The sequence below is a fragment of the Littorina saxatilis genome, unplaced genomic scaffold (genome assembly GCF_037325665.1).
Source record: "Littorina saxatilis isolate snail1 unplaced genomic scaffold, US_GU_Lsax_2.0 scaffold_2419, whole genome shotgun sequence".
In the NCBI taxonomy this organism is placed as follows: domain Eukaryota; kingdom Metazoa; phylum Mollusca; class Gastropoda; order Littorinimorpha; family Littorinidae; genus Littorina; species Littorina saxatilis.
The window spans coordinates 9647-15919 of NW_027128108.1; the positions used below are offsets into that span (position 1 = coordinate 9647).

A 6273-nucleotide genomic window follows, 5' to 3' on the forward strand; every position below is an offset into this window, starting at 1 on the left:
AAAGCTTCTTTCTCCTTCTCCTTCAGTGGAACAGGCTTCCCCCCCTTCGACGCCGTTGTCCGGCCCTCAGTCTCAGGCTTCAGCTCCTCCCGGTTTCAAGCCTGGGGGGAAGGTTTCCTTCTCCCCCCTGGCTCGAATCCGGGGGCAGGTCGATTCCCAACCCTCTTTGGGGGTTGGTGAATCCGATCTAGGGGCTACTGGAGAGACTCAGGTTTTGACAGCCAACGGCCATACCACGTTGAAAACACCGGTTCTCGTCCGACCACCGAAGTTAAGCAACGTCGGGCCCGGTTAGTACTTGGATGGGTGACCGCCTGGGAACACCGGGTGCAGTTGGCATTAAAATCTTCCTTTTCCGGTGCCTCTCCTGTGCCCTCCTCGGTTTCCACCGCTGTGGAAGCCAGGAGGGACACGGGTCCTCCTCTGAACTCCCTCGCTGGGTCGTCTGCTGCTGTTTTGACAGTAGTTTCGGCCTCCTGGGGGGGGAGATCGGAGGAGATGACGGGGTCTCTGAATTCCCTCCCCGCTGGGGTTGGGATGCGAATTGACCCCGTTCAGGGCGGTCCTGTGGGGGCAGGGGTTTCAGGCTTCGTGCCTACGACCACTGCTACTACGGTTCCCTCTGACGTCCGTGTGACTGGTGGCTGTCCCTCTTGAAACGCTCCGGCCGACTAGTTACTGGACGTGGAGGTGTTCGACAGAACGTGGTACTTCTGTCGAATGGTCAGGGCGACGGGAACATTGTTTCTGTTGCTCAGACCGACACCTCCGACCGGACCGTCTTGACCCCACGCCATTCCTTAGCGTCTGGTGTTCGGGTGACGGATGGTCCGGACCAAGGGTCCGGAACGTTCCAGGCTTACGGGTCGGGATCGAACCGGACCCACGGGTCCCGACTGGACTTGACCTCCGGGTTTGGTCCGGACGGGACCCATGGTACGGGACCGTACCGGACCTTAGGGTCCGGTGCGGGACAGTACCTCTGGCCCTTGCCGGACCCCCCGGACCTACGGGTCCGGATGGTACGGTACGGGACCAGTGGTTCGGTCGGGGCCGGACCACCCGACCACCTCTGTTGGTCTGGGTGGTCTGGCACCGAACCGGAACACACCGGACCTACGGGTCCGGAGGGTACGGTACCGGACCAGTGGTCCGGTCGGGACCGGACCACTCGACCACCTCTGTTGGTCCGGGTGGTCTGGCACCGAACCGGACCATGCCGGACCTACGGGTCCGGATGGTACGGTATGTCCACGTCCGGACCGAGCCACCCGAACACTTCTGTGGGTACGGATGGTTCGGTACCGAACGGGACCTCCGGATGGTACGGGACCGGACCGAATCTACGGGTTCGGATGGTCCGGTACCGGACCACCCGACCACCTCTGTTGGTCCGGATGGTCTGTCACCGAACCGGACCATACCGGACCACCGGACCTACGGGTCCGGATGGTACGGTAGGTCCACGTCCGGACCGAACACTTCAGTGGGTACGGATGGTTCGGTGCCGTACGGGACCTCCGGATGGTATGGGACCGGACCACAGGACCGGAACACCGGACCACCCTACCGGATCGGTCCGGACCACCCGACCACCTCTGTTGGTCCGGATGGTCTGGCGCCGAACCGGACCTACGGGTCCGGATGGTACGGTATGTCCACGTCCGGACCGAGCCACCCGAACACTTCTGTGGGTACGGGTGGTTCGGTGCCGAACGGGACCTCCGGATGGTGCGGGACCGGACCGGACCTACGGGTCCGGATGGTCCGGTGCCGGACCACCCGACCCTCTGTTGGTCCGGATGGTCTGGCACCGAACCGGACCATACCGGACTTACGGGTCCGGATGGTACGGTGTGTCCACGTCCGGACCGAGCCACCCGAACACTTCTGTGGGTACGGATGGTTCGGTACCGAACGGGACCTCCGGATGGTACGGGACCGGACCGGAACACCGGACCGGACCACCCTACCGGACCGGTCCGGACCACCCGACCACCTCTGTTGGTCCGGATGGTCTGGCACCGAACCGGACCTACGGGTCCGGATGGTACGGTACGTCCACGCCCGGACCGAACCACCCGAACACTTCTGTGCGTACGGATGGTTCGGTGCCGAACAGGACCTCCGGATGGTACCGGACCTACGGGTCCGGACCTACGGGTCCGGATGGTCCGGTGCGGGACCACCCGACCACCTCTGTTGGTCTGGATGGTCTGGCACCGAACCGGACCATACCGGACCACCGGACCTACGGGTCCGGATGGTACGGTATGTCCACGTCCGGACCTAACCACCCGAACACTTCTGTGGGTACGATGGTTCGGTGCTGAACGGGACCTCCGGATGGTACGGCACCGGACCGGACCACCCTACCGGACCGGATCGGCACCCCCGACCGGACCGGACCATTTCTTTTCTGATCAGACCCGATGGGTTCCTGTTCAGTCTATAAATGGCGGGGGTTCGTTGGCTGGGCTGACCCAACAGTCGCAGGGTTGTTGTTTTTCTCCCCCTTCGGCTGCTGGAGACGTTTCGTCTTTGGGGCAGGGGTCTTCGCGGCCTCTTGCTTCTGTGGGCGTTTCTTCACAGCCTGCTTCATCGCTTTCGGCTCTTCCCCCTCAAGCTCCCTACACTCCTGCTTTTGAGGAGTTGTCGGGAAGTGAAGAGGAGAGTGAGTCGGAGGACGATAGGGAGGAGGATCAGGGTCGCCCTGAGGTTAACACTGAACCTCTACCCTTGCCGGTTTCTGATGGAACTTCCGAAGCTATGCTTCGTACTTTCCAACAGTACATGACAGACATCACGCGGCGTCTTGACGTCACGGATGCCTCTCTTAAGCGTCTGTCGTCTAGTGTTGACACACAGGACGTGGACCCGGGGTCTGAGGACGAGAGGCAGGAGGCTCGTCCTCGCACAGCTAGAAGGACGTTTGAACAGTTTCAGGACGTCCTTCCCTGAGACGCCCTCTCGTCCTTTGAGTCCGCTTCGGCCCGGGCGCGGGAGGCTCACGCCGCGTCTGCCGGCGGCTCGTTTTATGAACGATCCGGCCGCCGGCAATTCGCGTTCCACCCTAGTCTAAGTGCCACGGTGGAAGCGGCAGCACATCGCCTGAGGAGTACAGATTCACGTGCAAACGCGACCTATGTTCCTCGGGAGGACGCGGGTTCAGTGCCATGCTTTCCTTCGGGAGGCGCACCTCCACTGTTCCCTCGTGTCCAATCTGTTTCGTCCCTCCCTTTTCCCTTTGACTCTCGAACTCTCCCTTTCCAGACTTCGAGTGTTTAGGGTGGGGCTGACGGTGATGTGTTCGTTGGGGAGGTGCCTTCGGTCAAGAAGGTGGAACTGAGCTCTGCTTCGTTCCACAATCTTGAGGCCACCGTTTCTTCCACAGTCGAGGCCCAATCACAGGCCTTGACATGGATGAGCACGCTGTCCACACTGTTGGACCCTCCCGATCGGGCAGAGTCCGATTCCACTCGGGTCCTTGACACGGTTCGAGTGGATCGGGCTTTGCATGCCGTGCGATCGTGCGTGACGTCTGCGGCAGAATTGGCCATTGGAACACGGGTCCACTTTATTGGCCCTGTTCCGTGATCATTTTCTGCCTACTTCTATAGTGCCTCCGGATATGAGGAAGAGTCTGAGGAACACGTTTCCTCAGCCTTCTTCCCTCTTTCATCCGGACACTGTTCGTTCTGTGGTGGAGTCCACACGCCAGAGGAACACTGATTCTCTGATGGTTGGCCTCGCTGCTTCGGCGACGGCGGCGGGGAGTAAGAGAAGTGCTACAGTCACCTCCAGCTCCCAGCCTCAGAAGAAGAAGAAGAAGCCAGTTTCACTGCCTCCTTCTTCCTCCTCTTAGGCGCCTGTTGCGTTCCCAAGCAAGACGAAGGGTGCTCAGACAGGTAAGGGGAAGCAGCACCACCAGGGGGGTGGTCGCAAGCCTGCGCCTGCCCGCCAGCAGAATTTTCAGTGAGTCCCGGCCCTACGTTGACGCCCCCTCAAGTTGCCCCTCTTTCGTCCGTCGGTTCCCTTTTTTCGGGCCCGCGGCATGTGGGGCAGACTGGTCTCCAACCAGTTTTTCTTGAGGGTGGTGTGGTCGGGGTTTTCTCTACCGCTGTCGTCACAACCTCCATTGTCCGCTCTACCTTGGACGTTCCCCCCTCCTCGAGAGCCTGCCAGATGGCAGGCTCTTCAGGACGAGGTGAACTCGTTGGTCGAGAAGAAGGCGGTCTACCCCCTTTCTCAGCCTTCTCTGGGGTTCTGCTCCCGCCTGTTCACCGTCCCCAAAAGGACGGCCGGTTCAGGCCGGTGTTGGACCTCTCCACCTTGAACTTGTACCTTCACAGGTGCAAGTTCAAGATGGAAACCCCTTCGTCGGTCCGGGTGGCCATCCGGCCAAACGATTGGGCCATGTCTGGGACCTCCAGGATGCTTACTTCCACATCCTGGTGGCCCCGGGGTACCGACATCTGCTCCGGTTCGTTTGGGAGGGCACGGTGTTCGAGTTTCGGGCCCTCCCATTCGGCCTGTCCTTGGCCCCTCTGATTTTCAACGGGGACAACAACACCACATGCTTAGCTTACCTTCGCCACCAGGGGGGCACCAATTCTCGGTCCCTCTCCCTGTTGGCGGAGGAGATTCTGCTCTGGTGCCAGACCAATCAGGTCCGGATGTCAGTCCAGTTCGTTCCGGGGAAACTGAACGCCCTGGCCGACATTCTCAGTCGGGGCGATCAGGTTCTCTCCACAGAATGGACCATCGCTCACAACGTTCTACAGCGTCTGTGGGCAAGGTGGGACCGTCCTCTGATCGATCTGTTCGTAACTCGATTCAGCGCTCGGCTTCCCAGGTACGTCAGCCCCTTTCGAGACATGAATGCGTTCCACTTGGACGCATTCACTCTCTTGTGGAGGCTCCTCGATGCTTACGCCTATCCCCCGACATCTCTGATTCCGAGGGTGCTGGCAAAATATCTGCAGGAACGACCAAGACTGATTTTGGTCGCGCCTTACTGGCCAACAGCTCCGTGGTTTCCAGATCTTCGCGGTCTCACCCACGTAGACCCTCTACCTCTGGATCTGGACGGGGGAGGTCTGCTCCAGCCTCGATCATGCCTCCCTCATCCACGTCCAGAGAGTCTGTGCTTGACCGCATGGCTCTTGTGCGCTCCAAACTGCTTGCACTAGGATTGCACAAGAGTTCAGTAGAGTTTTCCTTGAACGCTAAGAGGCGATCAACTAATCAGCTCTACGACTTACGCTGGAGAGCTTGGGCCACCTTCGCCTTGTCCAAGGGGATAAAGCCGCTTTATCCCTCAACACAGGACTTGGCCAACTTCCTGGTGGAAGTGTATCAAAAGAAGAGTCTTTCTTCTAAGACTCTTCTTGGATACAGATCTGCCATCGCTTCCACGATTGCGGCCGCTACTGGTCGCAGACCTGAACACTTGATCAGGTCCTCCCTCATCGCTAATGTCCTTTCGGGTATTAGCAATGCAGCGGTGTCTAAACCTCGGGTTTCATTTCCCAAGGGGGATGTCTTTCTGGTCCTCAAACTCCTGCGTAGCAATGAGTTTGAACCCCTGGCAGGCATCAGTATCAAGTTGCTGATTTTTAAGACTAATTGTTCCTCATCGCTTTAGCCACTTGCCGTAGACTCAGTGGTATTCAAGCTTTGAGTGGCCTGGACTTTGACATTGAGTTCACCACACAGCAGTGGTTGCCAGCATGGTCACGTCAGTCTAAGGTATGTTTCTTGGGTATATTTTCTTTTACGGTAGTACTGTTCGAAAATTGCCTGGGTATCTTAATCCTTGGATTTAAGTGATTTTGATTAAGGAGTTTAATACTCTACATATCACCCTCACACCACTCTGGTATTCTGTGCAAGAATAGTACTGTCGAGGTAAGTGTTATATTGACTGTAAGGCTTCTTTTTAAGCCTACTGTCTATATGATACTTACCGAGACAGTACTATTAGAGTTTCCCTCCCGCCTCCCCTCTTGATATGTTATGGGCTTTTTGAGGGTCTGCAGCTCATAAAGAAAGAGGACGCGCCACCTACATCCTGTAAGGGGGAAGCACTCGGACAGTGCTTGGGATCCACGGTGGCGCATGGTTATGGGAGATAATTGTACCCACTCAGCGTTTTGTCCAATTTTTTCGGCCTATAATAGATAATGTGCAAGAATAGTACTGTCTCGGTAAGTATCATATAGACAGTAGGCTTAAAAAGAAGCCTTACACCACTGGAAAGAGCATAAACAA

The 6273-nt window shown here is 58.0% G+C and overlaps 1 non-coding gene across 1 annotated transcript; it reads left to right on the plus strand.

Annotated features, from left to right (window-relative positions):
• The first annotated feature begins 220 nt into the window (after positions 1 to 220).
• Positions 221 to 339, plus strand: LOC138956468 (5S ribosomal RNA). The gene has a single exon (XR_011452664.1). It is a non-coding gene; the product is annotated as a 5S ribosomal RNA (ribosomal RNA).
• Positions 340 to 6273: the final 5934 nt, after the last annotated feature.